Below are 23,028 nucleotides of genomic sequence, written 5' to 3' on the forward strand. Positions count from 1 at the left end.
ATGTGTTGGGAGGTATAAAAGCACACAAATTATCAGTTTCATTTTTATTTCACTTCATCTTTTTTGCATTAAACCAGTCATTAGAACAGATGCATAAGTCAACAGATGCATGTCATGCATGAAGAAATATAATTTTGTATTTTTTGATCAAACAAAGACTTCCAAAACAATAGGGAAAACCACATTGGCTTTGTAAATAATGGGAATGCCGTATGGGAAATGGAAAAAAATAAATTGAAGAAATTTTATGATCTAATTCAAAATGACCAACCTATTTATGCCTTGCCAACTCAAACACTGCACAACATATGCAATTCAGTTGGGAGAAATAAATTAATTTCCTAATGTTTATGCTTCATAACAGTTGCAGAACTTCAACAGTGATTCTGTCCTTCTAATCTATCCATCAGTTGAAATCCCACTTCAATGAACTTTTAACTGCAAAGAGAGAAGCTGGATCAAAGGGGATTTTTGAAGAATTCTCCCACCTCTGTATCACTTTTGTTCAGTGGAATGAAGGTTGTTCTCTTCAAAATTTCTTTGACAGCACTGACTCTCCTGAACTTCCTCAGAATTCTTTGCATGTGTATATTTGAGCTTCTGGTATGCTTATGTTTGGAAAGATATTTGTGATGATTGGTAAAAATATCTTTCTTCTGATTCATTCATGGGCAGAAAAAAAAATCTGTTTTAAGGTTTGATTGTGCAGACACACCAAAAAAGAACAGTTATATTCAAGTTCATTGTAAAATACATATGAAAGTGGTTACTGACTGGACAACTATTTGTCAGGACACATCTTAAAATACAGAGTTACTTCTTGTAATCCGTAGTAGCTGTTTACCCAAAGTCTTCCAGAAACCATTGGTTGGATTCACTGGGGGCTATTCATTACGAATTAGGAAGTTCAAGGTATGTGGAAACTTCATGAAGATTACAAAGACTAACAGATGTAATGAGATTTTCTTTGTTGTTTTGGGGGAATTTCAAAGAAACCAAAAGTAACAGGTATCTCAAGATTTAATAACTTTCAGGGGACAGAATTTGTAGGAAGATCAAATAATTTTGTTTGTTTTGTGAATTAAGCGTGCTTTCATGCTATCTTTTGTTTAACACAATGTTAGTAAAGTGAAACTGCTATATTAAAACACAAGTTAGATATTGATAAAATGAATATGCATAAGGGTAGATGCATGTGTACATATGCTCTTGAAGGTTTTGTTATGATCATGTTTTGATGCAGCTATGATAATTTCCTGACAAGCTTCAGTCCCCCATCTTCAGTTTTCTATTAAATAAGGGTGTCAAGTATTTTATTCTAAAGAGTTTACAAATGTCACAAATAATCAGAATGTACATGTAAGAGAATCATCTCATTATTGAGGCAACTCTTCCGACTGCTAGCATTACTGGATCTGGTATATGAAGATGCAGATATACAAATTTGTCTATCCAGCAATGCCTCTGGACTTTGCTACTTTACTTTTATTTTTATTTTTTTTCTTTCCTAAAGGAGCTGTATACCTAGTTTACAGGTATGTTTCTATTCCTTTGGGCTCAGTTCTTGAAATTAACCAGGATTTGCCTCCTTAGGATAAAAGAAAGACTAATTTGGTTTTATATTTTAATCTCTTCTGATCCTAATAGCTGATTACACAGTATTCAGCATTTCTTGTAGCAAGTTCAGCAGGGCACCAAATGAAGGTATCTGGCAGCAGGTTGAAAACAAAAGATAGTATTTCTTTTCATAAAATGAAAACTTGAATTACTAAAGTGACTGTCACAGTCTTCCCAAAATGAAAATTCTAAATTAGTTACAGAAGGCAATAACTACAGTTCCACAGCAGAAAAATTTTTTGAGGGCTGCCAAAGGCATCTGCAGCGCAGAAGCCAGGGGAGGCGCCAAAGGGCACCTTGTGCTCACACTCCTGGGAGTTCCTCAACTGAGTGCAGTCCTGGGCTGAACACGGCGCGGACTCAAATCTCTGCTGATTTGGACAACTGCCCTCAGGTTTTTATCACATCTATTGAAGTTAGGGGTAAAAGTACAATGGCTCTGCTCAGTCCCCATGTAGTATGAAGGTATTAAAATCCAAGATGAGAAACAGATAGAAAAACAATTCAGTCACATCAGGGGAAGAGTTAAACTGCTGCAATGGTTGTAACTGGTGCAGAATCAGGTGCAAGGTAACTCCACCTGCAGGCTCCATTCTACACTGATTTGGAGAAATTACATCCCCACATTTCAAAATACCTGAGTTTTCTACAGTATCTAATGGTTTCGTTCAGCACTTTAATTGACATTTAACCAAATCTAGTAACAAGACTGTGTTTTCTTAAAGGCCCTACTAAACGATGTAATATTACTTCCTGTAGCTATGGAGACCTTTGCTCTCGTTAGTGCTGCTATTCCATTTGACTGCAACCTTGAATAATCTTTAAAGAATGTTTTTAGTCATGAGCCCTTCACCTTCTGGTGATTTCATCCAGATACAATTTCCACAGGCTTTACTGGGTTAGACAGAATAAAAGAAAGGACCATCTGAATAAAATAAAATGTCACCATTAAATTGGCTTTTGTAGCTTAAGGTATAATGTAATGATATTTTCCCAACAGCTGCTTTCAGTTGAATTTGAAGTTTTGAAAACCTTTTGCATCTGATTCAAGTAATAAAATGCAGGTTGTGTTACTTCCTCCTTCTGTGTCATACACAATAAGCAAAACGTTGATACTTTACATGGAACGGGTGGTCATTAGTAATTTTTACTGTATAGTAATGTTATTTGCTGACCTCAACATTTTACAGATGAGTCACCCAATGAAAAGTTTGTTTAAAAATAAAGATGTGGATGGATGTTATTTTGTCATTAGACAATTCAGTAATTTTTCCTAATATCTCTTGCTTACAGAATTTTATTATCTGCACCTTTTTTTTTGTGTTATCATATCTTTCAATTTTTTACAGCTAGATAGGAATGAGTGCAATTCTACACATCTTCATGTGTTACCTTTTATCCCCAGAGATTTTAAATAGAAACTAGACAAAGGGATTACTTCATCGAGCACTGAAGTACAGAAATCCCTGAGGTGAAATGTAACAACTGCCTGTCAGTATATATATACCAATATGCAAGAAATTAGGACAAGGAAGGAAGAAGAATATTCTTAGGAATTTAGTGAGGCAAAACCAACACTTGAGGCTGAAGTAATATGCCACAGTTCTGTGACACAGTCTTTTGTGAAGCTCAGTTCTCAGTGCGTCTAAAAGAGTCACTTTGTCCTTCATCATATGTTCCTTACTATTACCACTACCGTAGTAAATATTGTGCAAACACTGAGTATTTTCTAAACGAGGAAGACAAAGAGTTTAAAAGAGAAACTAGTCCAGAGTATGAATTCAGTCCTTACACCTCTCATCTGCACCTTCCCCCTACAGTAATACCAATATCCTTGATTTTAAAGAAAGACTTTAACCATTTTACTCATTCAGCATCTGCTGCAAATTCTTCACCATAAGACATTTCATGGCATAAAAATAATGGAAAAGATACTAAAATGAAGGCTTTAAATGGTAGAGGTGGGAAAGATAAAGATGTTTTTAGAGGTATCTGAGAAATAGGGGAAGAACCAAGGAAAAACTTAAGAAATCAAAAATCCTGACAGTGAGATCTCATACAAACTATGGGAGAAACCAGGAAAACAGGAAAAGAATTGTCTAGTAAAGTCAAAGTAAAGAGAAACAGAAGGAGACTAAGAAGGAGCATAAGGAAGACTACAAAAAAAAAAAAGGATATGAAAAGATGCATAATACATGATAATGGCAGTAAAGTATAAATGTAGAGTCCAGAAAAGTGGGAGAGAAAGAAATTAAGTAGGTGCATGAGACAGAGTGGAGGAAGACCGTGAAGTCCATGAAATGTGATAAGAAAAAAAAAAATTAAAGAAAAAAAATCCTAATTTTGTTTTCCTGGGCCACTTTTGACCCAAACTGTTGAAATGAAAAGCAAAAGGCAGGCTTGTTTTCATGGAAAACAGCTTGTCTGTTGAGGTGACTTTTCTCTTTCTTTTGCTCTTACCTGGTGTTTCCTGGAGGACATGACAGGTTAATGCTGCTTCAGGTCCTTCTAAATGAGCTGATGCATTTGCAGCACTGTCAGTTCTTCACTCCAGAGGGAATGCCTCTGCATGAGGCAGTGTCATTACAGAAATTAGCATTCACTGTGACTCAGCTATCTTCATCTCAGAAATAGCAGAAAGAGACATAAGTCTGGAACAGATACACTGGTATCCCTAAAGGAGCTCTTCAGGGAGCTTCTTCATGGCTGTGGTTTTAATTAGGCATTAATAACTGCTGAATGATGCTTATGTTACAGAAATGCAATAAACTCTCAGTGAGAGAATGCAAGATCAAGGGAATCAAAAATTCTGAAAGTCAAAGACGTATCAAGGCTTTTCAGAATTTTCAGGCTTAGATTTGAAAAATTTTATGTAAAAACTCCTGTCCCTCACCTCATCCTCTCTTTGTTTATATTTGCTCATAATCTTTTGTCTCCACAGATGTTTTAGGTTTTTTTGTATCTGATGGCAGAAAGTGAAATCAAGTCATGTCTTTTTTGCACTGCAATCATAAAAAAATTAAAATTTTCTCAAGGACAATGAAAATTATGAATAACTTAGACTCTTTGAAGATTTATTAGACTTTCCCAAAAAAAAAAAAAGAAAGATATCCTGTATTGTTCCAAATTAGATATGTTAACAAGTCCATGACTGTAGTCTAATATTCATTCAGATTTAAGGAAATATGACTTAAAAATCTTGATTTTAATTTTGCCATAAAAGTTTTGGAATTAAAGCAATTCATCTTACCAAACTAATCCCTGCATGATTAAAAATATCTAAAATGAAGTGAAAGAATTAGGATAAGAATTTGCTACAGCCATTTTAACTGAATTTTCAGGAACACATGAGGTCTGCTCAAGGATCAATCTCTTTTTTTCTGTTTTTTCCCATTTCTCCTTTACTTATTAAACTGTCTTTATCTCAGCCAATGAGTTTTTCCCTTTCACGCTTCTGCCATCTGAGTGAGGAGCTGCTTGGGGATTAGCAGCTCACTGGGGCTCAGTCACACCAGGCAAATACATATTTCCACTGATCAATAGGAGTATTCTGGTATTTAAGAATTACTGACGTTGATTATGCTCATCATGCACCGCAAAAAATAAAATCACCTTCCTTTTAATGATTGGAGTTTTTCATAATCTTCCTATTAGTACAAATATTCATCATTTTAATTACCAAATAGATCTTATTCTACATTTAGCTGATTGTTTCCTGTTAAACATCTTCAATACATCCAGGTCCTGCTGTGATGTTCAGCTGTCACAAAAGAGGGTAAATCATGTCATATTTATTTATCTTTCTAAAGGTTTTGTACTTTTTCACTAAAAGATACTCAGCCTAAACAAAGTGTCTCTTTTTTCTATCAAGACGGAAGTTTTGGAAATTAGCAAGGCAGGTCGGCACTGTACTTTGCAAGGGGCAATCTAGGAATGGTATTGGTTGAAAGGAAACCTCAACAGAGAGAGATAAAGACTGGAGGATTCAAAATATAGCTTAAACACCTGGGAAAAAAATTATCGCATAGTAACACCCTCACACAAAATCATGGAATTCTCAGATCTTTTTCTTCAATGATTTCATTTCACAATGTTTCAGGTCAAAAAAGATTAAATTCCCAAATCAAAACATCCAAAAGCAATTTCAGAAGCAATAAACCCATGTGTAAAATCCATGATAAACACAGGTTAACCTATGAGTTGCTTTCTCCCACAACCAGCCTGAGCTGAGCGATGTCAGCATGGACATGATGGACACCCTCACTCAATACAGACCCTCCAGAGGCCTTTGGCTGGTGGAAAGAAAGTTATCTCTGATCCTCTCACCTGAAGAGCAGAAATTTTAGCAGGCTAAACAGCATCCTAAAGAGAAGAACTGAGTACCCAAAAAACTTGTCTGAGTTTCTCTATCACAACATTTGTGCTCCGCACAACCTCCCATTCTATCCCTTACTTTGAGGTATGGGTTCTGGTTAGATTGTCACCAGCAGTGACATGTTCCTCTCAAAATACCTATGAGAAGTTGGCATTTTCTTTACACAAAAAATACCCTGTCAAAACATTCCTGCCAACCTTTGTGCTAAATCATCTTAAAAACATTGTGGAAAGCTGCTGCTAACCCATGAATGTGTATTAAGCAGTCAAGTGGTTATTAATGGTATTATTACAGCTGCTGGTATTATGGAAAGATTATGTTATTAATTTTTCAGGAAAACAACATCTGCAGAAAATGCCTCCTTTGTGATCAGCTAGGAAAAACGTTCCACAGGTGTTAAAAATGGCATACAACCATTTGCAGTGCTTAACCTCATCTCTTTAAAGGCAATATAGTGTAATTGCCTCATTGCCCAGTTCTGTAATGAATCAGGAATAAAATAGTTCAAAGAAGGGAAAGGAATGCTGGTGGATGCTCAAAACCTCTGTCTCTGTATGTATCACTCAAATTCAGAATATCTCTCTTCATCTATTAACCCATCCTACAGGATGTTGTCTGCTGTCAGTCTACCTGATGCAGAGAATACTTTCAAAGATTCTGATCCAGAACTTGCTGAAACCCACGGGAAAAACTAATTTTATGGAATTTCAGGGAATTTTCAACCAAGCCTAGAAGTGAAAATCCGAAAGTTTAATTTACAACAGCAAAAAGTGCAAGGAAGTTCCCTGTGAACATTCTTTTCTTTCTGTGCCCCTGCATAAAGGAAGCTGATCGAGTTATGCTGTTGCTTATTTCTTTCTCTTAACAAAACTTTGTATTTCTTCTGATGTATCTGATTTTATCAGTTGTCCTCACATCACTTTATTCTCTTGTTTTAAGATATGCTTTTAACAAGCACAGTTCATTCAGTTGCTGTGCCTCTGTGAAGAGTATTGCACCTTGACTAATTTAAAATGTCTCCAATGTGTCATTGCTTCTCAGCTGGTCTCTTACAAGACTGCGCACTGCACCCTCTGTCACCTGCATGGATTTGGAGTGGAGTACTTTTGCATGATCCTCACTTTACGCTGACCTCTATTTAACAATTCAACATTAATGAATTATGGTTATTCTTGACAATTTTGCCAATTCAGATTTCTCCGGATTCTCTCCAAGATTAAAATTTATATACTTACTAAATGCTTCACTAAAATATACATTATTTGATGACATAACAAACCTGTAAGAGGAATTGTCTTTTACAAATATCATGTAATGCACATTTTGTACCACATAAATCAACTGGAGGAGCATATTGCTGATGAAGGATCCTTCCTAAATTGGATTAACAGCACTTTTCTACTTCAAAAGTGAGGTGTAAATATAAATACATATCTTTGAAATAATGACATCACAGGAAGCAAGACCCACAGAGATATTCACAGTTCTGTCATCAAAGCAAGTATATTTGATATTGCATTTATATGACCTGCAGCCACCCATAGAAGCGATGATGAGAAAAACAAACACTGAAAATTGTCTTCCCAAAGTTGGTGCCACACGTGCAATGCAAACTGTGAGGGGGGTGCGAGCAAGTGACACTGAGTCCAGGTATTGCAGCAGAGAAGTGATTAACTCCACCATAATAATAATAATGTTCTTTTAATGCATCTTTCAGGGGTGTAATTATAACTGATATTACTGGAGTGCCAGCTGAGACCTATTATTGCTGGTTCCATGTGCTGTGTGCTATAGACGCAATAAAAGCGAGCTACTTCATACAAGATCTGGATACAAGTCATCCCCTGCCTGTCTGTGTTTCTGTTTGTGTGGGAAAGGCACATGCTAAATAAGGACTGTCATGAACTTTAACTAGTTCCAGAATCTGGAAACTAAGAGATCAAGGTTGTGCTATAGAGCACATTTGCACTGCTGCAGAATAAAAGGGTTTTGGTTTTTTCCCAGCTCCTTTTTTCATCTTTTACAAAGACTAAGATGTTAGTTTTCCTTTTTCCATCAAAGCAGTTGTATGCTAATGTTCATTTTTCTCAAGCTTGCAGAGAAACACTGTGCGATTAAAACCTAAATACTTTCATATGTAAAAAAAGAGAAAGAAAAAAAAAAAGAATAAAAAAAATTATCCAAGGGTCCAGTTAGTCAGCCAGCAAATCCAGCTGGGGTTCCTCCTCTGTGCAAATGCTTCCAGTCCTACTGAACGTAATAGCAACTCCTCTGTGCCAGCTGGGGATCCAGTCCATGAGGACATAAAGCAAACAGGATAAAAAATCCCATCAAACTAAACATAATACATGTAATTTAGGCTACCTCCAAGGGTTCCTAAACTAATAAAATCTGAATTGAGAGCAAGGACATAATTAGCTCTATTTGTGTCATATTTAATTTTCTCAATAATATGACTAATTGGCCCCCTTTCTATCTGTTTTCATTGTTTTCAGGGTTGACTCTGGCTTGTTCATATGCCAGGGGTTTGATGGCACTGCTGTTCTCTGGCATTAGCCTCTGCAGGAAAGAAATACTTCTGCATTTATACCAGGGTGACTGAGAACACAAGGATGGATTCATTGTTCCTTCCTGACCTGCTTGTACACTCACTGTAGCCATTGGAAAATTCAATATTAGGCTACGACACTATTTAAATTTTTGCTTGCTTTTAAGTATTCTGAAGTAAGATTTACTTACTTTTCTGTGCCCATAAGTTTTTCAGTACATGACTGTAGTGAAATAGTAACAACTGTCAAATGTACCTGTCTGAAAAACAGGAAATTTCTTTTCTGTGTTAAGATCATATTGCTGCCTTGAATTCACCATGCTCTTTCCCCCTCCCCTAGTTTATAGTGTGTGTAAAATCCATACTGTATTTGCCCCACTGCTGGTTTGCATTCCAGCATTCTGACAATAATGAAGAAATTATTTATAAATTTAGTCAGCATCCTTGTTACAAGTTAGATTGCTAGATTGCTAGCAATCTATTGTAGACATTCATTTTGAATGTGAACTATATAGGATTTTACTATATTTGATTTCACCTAATATATATCATGCAGAAGAAACATAATATCCTCTCATGAAACTAGCTTAAAGATTGAAATATTATGCTGCATTATGTAGTATGGGTATAATACAGTTAATTAAAGGGAAAGGTTAGGACTAAATGAAATATGAACTCATTGAGACCTAAAATTTTATATATACAGAGCCTGATTCTAATTTACATGATCTGATGTAAAATGTGAGTCACACGAAAACCAATCAAGCCACACCTCTACAACAAGCAGAACTGATAGGATTACTGTTTTCATTGTCTTGAAATGAAAAGAAGGGCTGTAATCAAAACCAAAGGAAGAAATACGGGTTGCTGAAATTAAATTACTTCTGCACTTTTTTCCCTTTGCGCAACTGCCATTGGATGTTGTTTCCAGTTCTGGTGCCCATGGTTGAGGATTTCCTTTAGAGAGAAAAGAGATGGAGAATACGATGTATAACATTATTTTGAATCCATCTCCAGATTTATTATGTGTTTCATTGGGCACCTCCAGTTTGAAATGGAGCATTGCAGAGCCCCTCTGCAGTTCCTACTGGTCTTTCAGAGTTATGTCCAGAGGGCAACAGTACCAACCTAACAGATTAATCATTCAGAGGAAGTCCTTACCTGCCTTTGGTGAGGATAGAGAGGAGGCTATATAACTAGAAATTTATCTGGGACCAGTATCTGTAAAAAACACCACAATATTTTTAGAAAAAAAAAACAACTTTAAACTGCATGGACACTAATGTTACAGAAAATTAATAGCTGCAACTGAAGCTTGAAAAATTAAAATCAGTAATTCAGCAATGGTAATTAACTCTTTTAGTAATCTGGATTTTTTTGTCAAGTGTTCTAAATCTGTGACTATTAGATCTGAAATAGGAATGAACTCAGAATGAATGTAATCTTATATCCCATAAGTTTGGTTAAACAGCTTTATAACTGAATGCCACCAAATTCTTCCCCTTCCTTCCAAGTAATTAAAAGTTAAAATTAAAAATATCAAAATATAATTAAAGTAAGAATAAAATAAAATTGAAAATAGACCTGTTCTGTGCTTCTTTCAAGACATAAAAACATGCTGGAACCAGATGGGACCTAAACATTCTTTTGAGCCAGCAACAAACTGCACGCTTATGTGTTCCTAACACTTTTAATGTCTGTGTTATCTGAATGCTAGATCCTCTTTACATGTTCTAGAGGGTAAAACTGTACAGAATTTTGAACACAGACAGCAGACATAGAAACAGCAATAATTCCTATGTTAATTCCTATTTTTTACAGGTGAAGCAGATTTCTGCTCTGCCTCTTTGTGCTGTGCTGAACACTCCACATAAAGCCTTGGGGGCTGGCAGCTCTCCAGGTGGATGTTCCCAGAGCATGGTGCAGACCTGGCTTGGGGAACCCAAACCATCACCTCATGGATTTTGGCTCCTGGGAGTGGGGCCCAGGGCACTGCTGCTGTCTGCCTGCTCTTGGGATCACCTGGAATCACCCCACAGCACAAACCATGCCAAGGACACTGCAAACCTCACCCAAGAGAGGGAACCACAAGCGCCTTCATGCAGCCATACACATCCTGCACTCATCTGTTGGGAAAGTCCATGCAAGCCTTAGACTTCCCAAAAAGAGCCATTTTCATGTGGTTGTACCACCATTTTCATGAAATTGTACCACCATTTTAGAAAGAAAAATTAAAAAAAAAAAAACAGAGGAAAAAATACTGACTTCTTTAAAATGGATCATGCATATCGCTAAAAGAGTGTAGAGTTCACAGAAATCCATTATTTCTTGTAGGCTTTCAGTGTCACTAACAAATCCAGCCTGGAGGTTGGTCTTTTATGTGACTGAGTCAATATCCACTCTAACATTCTGTGCTTTTAAACTTGGAATATATTTTAGCAATCCTCTCTGGTTTACTTTTTTCATTTTTTGCAAAGTTTCCCAGCTTTATGTAACATTAAAAAATTACTTTCTGAAATGTCTCAATACTGATTTCCTTGCTTCTTCTACAATCCTGGTTAATTAAAGGTAAATTAAATCCAACCATGTCACCCAATTACATTCACATTGCCCGTTTTATTACATGTGTCTAGGTTGACAGCATAAAGAATTGCCTTCAATAGAAGAAAAGCAAATTATTCTCAATTTAAACTGCTGGGACGGCATTTTAATTCTTTAACACTTGATAAGCACTTAATAGAAAAGGACAAAATTACCTTAAAGAATCAAACCTTCTGTTTTTCAATCGACTTCAGTAACATGAAGCTTTTTAATTAAGCACACCAGAGCAGTTTATTGCTTTAGCGGGCTCTCTGTACCTTTGAGTCTTCTAAAGTATAAACCCTTTTATGTGGTAATAACATTCCATATAGGTTTTCAAACAGCATAAAGGTATTGCTTTAGCCCATTTGTGCGTAGGTCTCTACATCTGCTAAGTAATTGCTTTTTTCTTAAATGAAATATTAGAATGCTAAAGCATGTTCTTTGTATGTATAGACACTGTGGATAGTGTATAATAAAATCATTCATGCTGCAATAATTAAAGCTGTGTCAGCATTTTCATTTCAAACTCCATTTTTCAGGTGTTTATAATTCAGCCATAAAAAATTGTCTTGGACTCTTTCCACTATATCTGAAGGCCAAGAATATATATCCATAAAGAAGTTTACAAGTTTTGAACACTTGTTTTGCAGGTGTAGAACTGAAAAACAGTTTTGATTTACAAATGAAGTTTGACAAGTAGCCACTGGCATTTTTAAACCCAAACAAATCCAAAACACTTGAGATTGTCAGGTTCATAAACCCGTGTTTTCTGTGAGATTGTATTAATTGCTGCAAATGGGTGTTGTCAACCCTCATCAAATTTGTGATTGGTCATGAAAATGTTGATAAATGCTAACAATTGGTAAATTTGTAGCCTACAAGATCTTAAATCTAGTAATATGTGATTGACATATTATTTTATGAATGCAAGTATATATAGATTTAAATTTTTATAGAGGTGCTAAATAAAACACATGTGCTGAATCCATGCATTATGGAAGCCGGTGTGTATTTTGGCAGACATTTCCCTCTGGAGACAGCAGTTATCTGTTTTGGTTTTTTTTCACAGATCCAATCCTGCATGGGCATCAGCTGTGTCTGCTCTCCCACAATACCCTGTTAATGTGCCTAAACTTGGTGTGAGGGGAGCCATGGCAGTGATAACAGAGCAGCTCACTTGACACGTCATTAATTCTTTCTTCTGCTAAAAGGGCTGCCAAGTAAGGTCACCTGGAGAAATGGTGAACCACAAGAAGTTCCATGAAACAACACACAGGGTTTATTTAGCTTGGTGTATCCCAGCCACTTCATACATGCACTCATCAGCCTGTGGAAACTTGGCCTGTGAGGAGGTGGAAGCGCTGATCCATGGACCATGAAGCTTTGCTGGCATGCTGTGTTCCTGTGGATGCAAAAGGAGCCCTGACAGAGCTGTTCTCTGCAGTGCTGGCCATCTGCACAGCCTTCTCAAATCTCTGTTTCATCAAAGGGAAATTAACACCATCTCTATTAAATTAAGGGTGGGTTTTTTTCCCACTGAATAGTTGGAATTGTGATTGTCTGTTACTTCTGTTCTATCTTATCCTTTTCCATCCACACCACAGTGCTGTATCACTTTTCAGCCATGCATTAGACAATGGAAGATTTGTTAGGGATGAGTCTTTGTCTTGGTGATCAAAACAAACCAAAACATGCTTTTACAGAACAAAAATCTCTGTAAACCATTGCCTCCAGACCCTGTTCACATCCCTTCTGCTTATTCATTTGCTTGGAGAGGCAGAAGGCTTCACATGGCAACACCATGACCCTATAATATATTATGTTTAGTTTTGCTTTCATCTTGATTCATTTGAAATAATGTGAAGGCTGTATTTCAGCTGCTTAAATGGCAATTTAATGCACGATGTCTGGGATCACGAGGTGAATGCCCCATTTTGTGTTAGGGCAGGTTGGACTCGGAGAACTTTTTGGAATGATGCTGAAAGACTCACATGGGACAGAGATGGAGACATACTCTTCTGTATATTGTTGGTGACATACTCTTCTGTAACTCATGTGTCCTTACAGAGAGCCTTTTTACTTCTTCAGAATCTTTTCTAGGAGAATAAGTCTGCCAGGCACTTCCCTCCCTCAGCCAAATAGAAGACCTCCTATTGAACAGGAATATACTCAGACTTAAATAATAAATTAGTTCTTTAGGAATTTTATAAAACAAGATTTAGAAAAACAGCATGGGGGAGTTTCCCCTCACACTGTCACAGAGTTGAAGAGAAAGTCCATGTTTGTGTGGATGTATAGGGCCTATGATTTAAAAATCAACATTAGTAAAAGTGTGTCATGTATCAGTTCCCCAGAGGTAAGGGTGTATTTGCACTGTAAGAAAACCTACCCTGGTAAAAAAACTTCCAGTGGAAATCACATTACCTTGTACAATGCATTTCATTTTAGTCAATGTAAATTTTGAGGATAACACTAATATTATTATACAGGTACGACCCACATCTGTGACATGCACCATGTGGATTTGCTGTGTGGATATTTCAAAGACTGGTTTACATTCATGGAGCCTTTAAAGTCCAGTACAACATTCTGGAAATGTAACAAAGTAATTTTTGACCTCAGTCCTTTCTTTGTGCAGTACTCTTGGCCAATTTGTCCCAGTTTTACAGGTTTTGGAATTTCAAAGTTGTTAGAGTAACAAAACTCATAGCTGGTGTTACTTTAAAACCAATGAAAATAAAAATTGTGTCCTGCTGTTAACTCCAAGGAAGAAACTGAGATAACACCTAAATTGAATTTAAAATAGTAAATCCAAAATAAGATTTGGTAAAAAAACCACAAAATAATCTAGTCTAGTTGAATATTTTTTCACTCTTAAATTTAAAGGAAAAAAAATAATGAAAAATAAATTATTCTGATTCATGGTTTCCTTACCACTGTTTTCTGAGGTTTTACACCAGAGTGCAAGCTACTGAATCAAACTTCGTAGTCATTGTGCATGGGATTTGTGCATATCATGGGGTTCATATATCTTTATCACCCTTTAAAGAACAGCATAAAAAACCCCAGAAAGCCTTTCCCATTAATCATTTCAAGTGAAGTCACATTTTTAGGAGAAGGAGAGAGGCATGTTGCTCTTAAAATGCACTCCTTTGCTGTTTGTTTTAATAACATTTGCACTCCAATGCCTCATAGGAGAAAAAGGGTAGTATGCAACTTGTCTCTAGAAGGGCATGATTTTATATTTCTTCCTGAAGTTTAACTTCCATTATTCCTGAATATTTGTACCTGCTGCCATCAGCATCTAAGATCCTTTGAAGATCAACCTACCATTAATTATGAGAAAGACCACTTCGCGAACTGGTACTAAAGTATCAGAATGATAAATCAGAATGACAGCATTATTTCATACAAGCACTTTATGTGAACATCTGCAAGTCTATATATTAGGAGCAAAATTATCAACAATCAACAAATCAACACCTCTTTACTGTGATACCAATGAGTTAAATAAACAAAAAGAACAGCTTTATGGTATTTTAAGGCTTTCATGTTGATATAGAGCAGCGAGACACAAAATATAACATTTTTTGAATCTACTAGAAATTTTGAAAACCATTTTTTAATAGTTACGATGATTTCGTTTTAATATAGACATCAGCAAGAAATCTTATTGTATCCAGATTCCTAAAATATTTGTTTATCTTTAAATCAGACCTACTTGGTATTAAACTTTATTTGAAAAGTATGTGTCAGACATTCACTACCATAAACCTAATTATCACTGGACTTAAGCTTTCTGGATCAAAGGCTTAGTTTCCATGGCAGTACCCAAAATGCCCTCTTAAGTAGCAGTTCATGCATCAAATCAGCATTGCTATTTACTTAATGTAAGAAGAAAGAAAATCAAACTGTGTTCACTCCTACGTAAATTCACAGAAGCATCCAAGACTTTGGAAATTACAATTTGCAAGTTTGCAGTGCATTGGTGCAAATGATCGTTGAGATTTTAATGTTAATAACACTAGCAATGCTTGCTGACTATACCTGCAGCACATTTGACTTAGCAGAAGAAGGAACTGAACTAGCTTAGGATTGATGCTTTATATGAAGAATAATAATACAGATGAATAGAAACTTTCATCAGTGATTGCTTATGGAAAATATTTTAGATTTGTGGAATATACACTATTTGAGGTTTTCCTGTAACCCTAGCTAATGTCCTGGTAATCTTTTGATGCTCATCAGTAACACATTGTTATGCCTATAAGCACTTTTTCTACATCTTTTTCAGTTTAAGTCTCATTAAATCTTTAGCAGCCATGAGTAATAGTATCAAAGAAGATAAAACAGGATTCATTTTGTCATACAATACCTATAGCTTCCACTACACTAGCAAGTGGGAGTGAAATTAAAGCCTTCTGCTGAAATGTTGGTTATAGAAAGAAAAAAAGATGTGGTTAATATTTCTGTCTGTAGTGGTTTAGTTAGTAAACAGTATGGTAAGATTATGTTTATTTACAAAATTTTCAAAATGACTACTGAGTAATCAACAAATTCTTTATTACTATAGTTAACTGATGTGTTAGGCACTATGTTTCCATTATAAAGCTGAAGTATAACTGACAATTTGCCATTAGGCTCTTTTTTGAACATGGAACTCATATAGCAAAAAATCTCAAATGTCTCTGCCTACACTAAGCCACCCAGGGTTGTATTCATCCGTTTAAACAAAAGGCCTAATAAAGAAAAATTTAGGTCTGAACAATTAACATTTGCTTTATGATCTGGATGGGTTTTTTTCAGATCCTTGCTCTTTTTTGAATAAGGATAATAAGGGCAGAAACCCAAAACTCTGTTAGTCATGAGTTGTAGCTGAGGTAAGGATTCAGCTTTATGATATAGAAATGCAATATTTCTTTCTTGCTGAAATTATTTTGGGCACTGAAGCCAACAGAAGAGGTCTTGAAAGATCCAAAATTAGATTTCAAAGTGTGGAGAAGCATAGGACATAACATTTCTTGTGATTATATGTGTGCATATGTTAGTGCATATATAAGAAAGATGGTGAAAGAGAGAAAGTAGGTTAGATTGTTACTCTGCACACACTCAAAACTCATAATATGATAAACAGGAAGAGGAGAAAGAACATGATGCTTATTTAAAATATTTAAAAGTTGTTCTGTTGCAAAAATGAACTTTGAAGTAGTAAATGATGGTGTAACTTAAATGCAAATGTGTAATGTCTGAATTAAAAACAAGGTAAAGCACAATAGCTAACACAGCACATATGATCAAAACACATGATGCTTCTTTAGTTTTCTTGAATTAAATAAACCAGAAAACTGGGATAAATTTTGTCAAGTATATTTATATGAATTGAAACATAAGTTGGTAGCATCATCATCCTTTTTTCTTCCTAGCCCTAAATGCCTTACAGAGCAATGGGTTACCTTGAAAGCCAACTATGAAATACCACTCAAAATTTGTTAGAATAGATGTGAATTTGGCCCAAACTATCCGTCCCATAACTCTGTCACCTCACTTGTACCTGGTTGTACCTTAACCTCATGTCCACACTGCCACATCTGGGGCCATGTTTTACACAGTAATATTATCTGTGCCTTGTTGCAAAGTTGTATTTGAAATCCATACATTCTGCAGATGACTTAATGTTGGAGTTCTGGGTGCTGAGAATTTTAGACTTTTCCTCAATTTAAGGTAAGCAGAAATGTTTTGTGAACTCATTCTTGCACTTTGTAACTATGAAAGAAGGCACTGCTGACCATGGCTTTTGAAGTCTAAAAGCCATTTTCCACTGGGTTCAATTTAAGAGAGAGAAAACGCCTACTGTTATTTATTAGTTATGCTATTTATTAGTTCTTAGTAAATGACTTTCTACTAATCACACTCTGTCCCAGCCATTACAAGGCAATTGTTGGAGCCAGAGAATAACTTCAGTAGTCGAGCATAAGAGTAGGAACTCTTACAGTGCTCATGAATAAGGGAGACAATGAAATTAGATTCTCTCCCTGTAGGGGGTAGACGTTGACCACTGCCTGATGCCAGCAACCACAGGTCAAAATATTTCATCTGGAATGGTTATTTTACCTTTCCAAAATCTAAACTTTTGAATTGCCATATTTAGAACCTTGGTGTTAACAGACTGGATGTTTTCAGCAGCAGATGAGGCTAATGGCTATCATGCACAAAGGATAACTGTAGCAGCCCCAAGCCATGGCTAATTAAAAGAACCATATATAATTGTCTGTCCAAGAGCAAAGAGAATAACTCTTCTGCAGAAAGGATGACTACTGAAAACATTTTATAGGCATAACTGCGCAGAGTCATTTCTTCCGCTTCCAGTGTTGACAACAGCTTCCAACCTGAGTAATATTTCAGAATAAATTAAGTCTAGAGTGAGAAGTGTCATCTCACTGGATGCCCCAGAAAATAAATTCAGACATACTTGTGTGCATTCTTATAGTGTATCATCATCTGCTTGAGGTGTTGGCAAATCCCTTTTATAATGCATGTGTTTATTTCTCAGAGAGAACATTCTGTATATGCGACAGACACATTCTTTTACATTTTACATTCCACCTGAAAGTCCATCACAGAAAGCTTGTTAATGTCCTTCAGGATATACAGTACAGTAGTAAACAGACTCCCAATAGCAAAGTAAATCTCTGGTAGGAGGCTCGAATAATATGTGCTTGCTAAGATCAAATCTTGACTTCAAGTTCAAGTGCAGTTTAACAGCGAATCCAAAGTTGTAAATGCAAAGTAAAGGCAATTTTAAGGCTGCTTTAAACCAAGCATGAAAGACTGAGTATTCAAAGTTGAGATTCTGTACATCTGGTTCTAATATGCCTCTTGCATTTTAGACAAGCAATCTTCTTTTCTTTTTTTTCAAGTTTTACTATCACTGTAACTTATACAGTTTGTGAGTTTGGCAACATTCTCAGTATGATTGAATTAATGGTTTGGTAAACAAAATAATGCAGCTTTCTTTTTCACACTAAATGACTTCCCTTTTTAATAACTAACATTTCTAATTCTTGTTTCCTCCTTTCCCTCCTCACCCTCAAACCCCTCCCCCCCCCCACCCCAAAAAAAAAAAAAAAAAGAAAAAAAAAGAAAAAAGAGGTTTGGAGTATTTAACTTTCTTAGTTTAAACATTTTCATTCATTCATTTTTTAATAAAAGTGATTAAACCCTAATTCTGGTCAGAAATCAGATATTGTACAGATGCATACCTTAATAGAGAGATAGACCCAGTGTTACCGATACCATTTATAGCTCAGTTTTAGATAAGAAAGTTGCTTCAGCCCAGCTGTATGGGCTGAGTAATCAGGCTGAAGTGGCAGGACAAGGGCACAGTGTAAAATGAAACAGGAAGATATACACAAGAGATCTGCATGCAAACATTATTCTGCTTCATTTCTGCACCAGCCTTTGGAGGGTTCCCTCAAAAGTAAACACAGTTAATTAATTCCCAAATAAAAGAAATACAAATTTTCCACTTACTGTGTGCTGTGCTTTGTCCGTGCACTGAAGAGAAGAGGCAGTTCTGCAGCCCTCACCTAGATCCAGGTTGCTTTCTAAATTAGTCATACATGTGAGCTGGAGGAAGCACATTGACTTTTTAACTGTGCAAAGAGCAACCCATCTCTGTGCTGCCAGACAACCCTTCAGGACACGGGGCTGAACTTCAGCACAAGAGCACGGCATCTATTACGCTTGAGGCTCTACCATTTCACCTACACCTGGGTGGATCTATCAAGCTTCATCTCTATTAGGGTAGTTTGACTATGTGGTTGAAAGAAAAAAAAAAAAAAAGAGAGAGGGGGAGAGAGGGAAAGAGAGAGAGAGAGAGAGAGCAAGAGAAAAAAGGCTTGCCGTTGTCACACTTGTTTCCTATTAAAGAGCCTTACGGTGGATTGAGTAATTGTGTACGAAGGTAATCTGGCTGGCAGATGTGTGCAGCCCCAGTGGAGCACTCGATCTGAGGCAGATGGGTTGTACCAGGGCGCAAACAACATTGGAGAAAGAGAGGCGTGATTAAAACAGCAGGCCGCCGCTTTATGGAGCTTGGAAGTGGGGATAGCGTGAAAGCTCCCAGGAACTGCAACTCCCCAAAATGGGAACTGCACAGGCACAAGCAAACTGCAATAAAACAAACCTGATAGAGCCTAGAGGATGATCAAATTGACCGAGTTATGCAACAATACTGAAACCATCATGATTATTAATGAACCTCTCTCCCCTCCTCCTCACAGTCACTTACATTAGAAATACTCAGTTGCAAAGAGCATGAGCATGGGTTTATTCAAAACAGAATCCTGGGCTACCGTACAATCTGAAGCATCTTTTGGAAATGGATTAGAGTTACTTTGAGGGTTTTACATTGTCTCTCATGTCTGGTTCAGTTTAAAAGAAAAAGAGAAGCTGAACAGTGGGAGTGAATCTGCCGTTAGCAGTTATTTCTGAGAATGGTTGAAGCAGATTGTCAGAGAAGTGAACAAGGAAACCTTATTACAAACTTCTGTCTGACATGCACAGGGCCAAAATCAGCCTAACCGCTCCAGTACATGTCAGGGGTGATTTTGTCATGTGGCTTCTCCCAGGTTATTGAAACTTGGCCGCAGCAGATGGTTGGAGAATCCCTGTTATCACAACAATGTTTGTAATAGTACACGTTACACTCCTACACAGACAGGAGAGAAGGGCTACTTGCGCAGTGCTGAAATGATCCCAAGTGCAGGGCTCCCATGTGTGAGCTCATGTGTGCGCCGGCTGTCTACTTTGAGGTTTAAGTAGAACTTAAATAATGCTTACCTGCTCTTTGCTGGACTTCTACTCAGAAATGATGAGCCTCATACAATTCTCTCAGTGAATCTTGACTTCATTTTTTTCCACTTACAGTAAAACATCCCACAGTGCAGATGCCTGTATTTGAGCTGATGATCACCCTGGGACGCCTTCACGGTCAAAGGTGAGAAACAGGCACTGCAAGAAGGCAACAAGTCTGAGCCTAGGGAGGTATCTAAAAGACCTGCAATCTAAAAGAGGTTGAGCAAATTGCATCTTGTTTCTGGTGATTAGTGTGGCATCTCCTTTTGAGTTAACTAAGGTAAATCCACCTCTCCCTATGTCAGATCTACAACTGGTTTAAATCAGCATTGATCAATATAGTTACAATGTCTTATAAGAACTGAGATTATCCTCATGGAGCCCAAAACAATGCTACTACAGTGTTCTAGGATACCAGTGTAGGATACTGTAGTACTTATTTATTGTGTATAGGGAGTGCTGGTCCCTAATATCTACCAGCTGTTTGATCAGGACCTTTAGACAAGAGTGGTTTATATACAAAATCCTATGGATATTTCCCATCTAAGCTCTTGTTATTAATTTTTCAATAAGGGCCATTCATATCCAGGTAACTGAAACAGCAAAGGAAACATAAAAAATGGACAAATATTTTTCTTTTCATAGCAGTTTCTTTTTTTTTCCACACCGTAGAATTGTTTCACAAGTGTGTATTTTTCACTGCTCCCTCAGTATAAAAAGGTAGATTGTTGGCAGGTTCTTTTCTCTTAATGAAATTTCTCAGTCACACAAAAGAAATTAAGCAAGATTTAGGCGTTAATGAGCCTTAAAACACATATATGAGAGAGAGTTGCCTGCACCTAAAGTTAGAAGACATCTACATCTGAAGTTCACCAAAACTTTTTGGTTCTGAGTCTGGCAGTAACAGAATGCCTCAGGCCTCACGACACTGAACAAGTTTGCAGTCCTTTTCATGCCTACAGTTTTAGGATTCTTGGAAAGTTAAGGGTTTATCTTCAGTCTTGAAGCATTTTCTTAGAATTCTGGCAGAGTAGCCTTGTACGAAATGAACTTCCAATTTCCAAGGCAGCAAAACCAATTCTAATACACTACCCTACTGCACAGTTAATAGCAACAAGCTATCTGCAGTTAGGTGCTTTTAATGCCTGCATTTTGGGTGAGATTGGAAAGGATTACCTGGCTCAGATTTAGCTACACTCTTTAGCCTGGTACCTGAGGTAAAAGTGATGGAAAATGTAAGCTTTTCTATTTATCAAAAACTGTTTAATCAAAGACAGTTTGATGAAAAATACATTGACCATCTCTGACAGGATGGATTCGATCCCTTCAGGAGGAGGATGCACAGGACCAAGTATAAGGATATTTATATTTCAGAAGAGGGTTTCAAGAGAAATATTTTAGAGTAAAAGGCATCTCTGTTACAGGCATCTTTTCTGCCTTTTTCCTATCTTCTCTGACCTCCTGAAGTGCAATAAGCAGACATAGACTTTCAAGGAAAAATTCTAAAAGAAGGAAGACACAATCTGACAGATAAATGAGGCATCTCAGATACACAGAAGGAAATATTCAACAATGATCTCTCCCTCTGTTCCCTGTGACATCTCGTGTTCCTGGTTCCTTGGGAGCTGTGGAAAGGGATATAGCTCCACTAAGGTCCCTCAGCAGTCAGTGAAGTTAGATGGGCCTACAAGTCACAGCAGACTGGGGGCAGCAGACTGGGGACAATAGAAGTCTTAAGCTCTAGTAATGTCTATGCTCTTAGTCCCAAAATTATGCTGTGTTTATTTTCTGTGCTAATTCTTTACCAAGGTGACTGACCTGTGTAAGGTACAGGTGAAAACTATCAGGCTCTGTGCCTTCCCTGTGCTCCTCACCCAACCATAGGGAGACACTGGTAGATAGCACTCTGCAGCCTTGGGAAGCCACTGACATATCTTGGGTCTCTCTCATGTATTTATTCAGAAAATACTGCATCTATTACTGAAGAACTGTTGTGGAGTTCTAGTTTGTACTTTACATTTTAAATAAGAATTTTTCTGGACAATCTGTCTTTTGCTATGTAGTTTCTGGCATGTAGTTTTCCTCAGCTTCTGAGAAGAGAACCTTCCAGAACAGTGGGGTCTACTTTTCTCCCATTTACAACTCACTGACTTCAGGGTAAGTCCCTTTCTGACATCTCCAAGAGTAGTTGGATGGCCCTGTTGTCTATGAAACTGTTACATGACCACCCACTATTAAACAGATGTTCCCTGGCTCAAAATATAAATACAGTCTGGAGTGTGAAGCTGGCTGTGATTTATTTAGGTAACGGTGACCTTGTATGGAAATATTCTCACTTTTTTTCTTTTTGGCAAAAAAGCCTTTGATTTTCCCATTTTGATTTTCTCCTGGGCTAGAAAGGGCTTTTCCTTCACATGTAATTATACTGAGATTTACCTGAGTTACAGGATGTAAAAAATACCATTTTCATAAAAATGTTGGCAGAATAAAAAAGAAGAAAAAGAAGAACGGAATATTTTTATAAACTGGGTCCATATCCTCCCTTTAGTGAAACACTTCAGGTTACAGCTGCCTCACTGCAAACTAAAAGATTCAAGTGTCTTAAAAAAAAAACCACTCTAATTTTCAGTCAATATTTACAATAAGATACCTCTGATTTCTATGTAAAAATTCTCAAAAAACTTTAAGAATTGGCCCATTGGACATTTGTATTGCAGAGGAGACTGATTCTCTGGCAGCAGAATCATGGCAAAATGTGGCTCTGATGGGAAGGCAAGAGGAGATGAGGTGGCAAGTAGAAGAGTCTCAGTGAGGTGGTTGTGTAAGGATGGAATTCACCTTGAGCAGTTGACAGCCTGTGGATTTCACTGGCACCTCCTCTGGCAAGAGAAGCCTGGTCTTTTATTGGGCATGGGTAGAAAAGCTCACGGAAGCTACACAACTCTTAACTCTTACACAACTCAGAAACTGCACACTGTGAGTGGAGCCAGCCTTCTAGGCTGGGTGATGACTCCCTGAAAGCAGCAGTGGGGAAGCCTGTGTGACACAT

General features: G+C 37.0%; 1 protein-coding gene across 2 annotated transcripts in view; it reads right to left on the reverse strand.

Annotated features, from left to right (window-relative positions):
- SEMA3A (semaphorin 3A) overlaps nt 1-19,085 on the reverse strand; it is a 322,318-nt gene extending 303,233 nt beyond the window's left edge. For both annotated transcript variants that reach the window (XM_030961132.1, XM_030961133.1), the window contains exon 1: nt 18,654-19,085. The gene's annotated coding sequence lies outside the window, so the exon portion shown is untranslated. The remainder of the gene's footprint in view (nt 1-18,653) is intronic.
- Nucleotides 19,086-23,028: the final 3,943 nt, after the last annotated feature.

This window comes from Camarhynchus parvulus, chromosome 1A (assembly GCF_901933205.1).
Source record: "Camarhynchus parvulus chromosome 1A, STF_HiC, whole genome shotgun sequence".
NCBI lineage: Eukaryota > Metazoa > Chordata > Aves > Passeriformes > Thraupidae > Camarhynchus > Camarhynchus parvulus.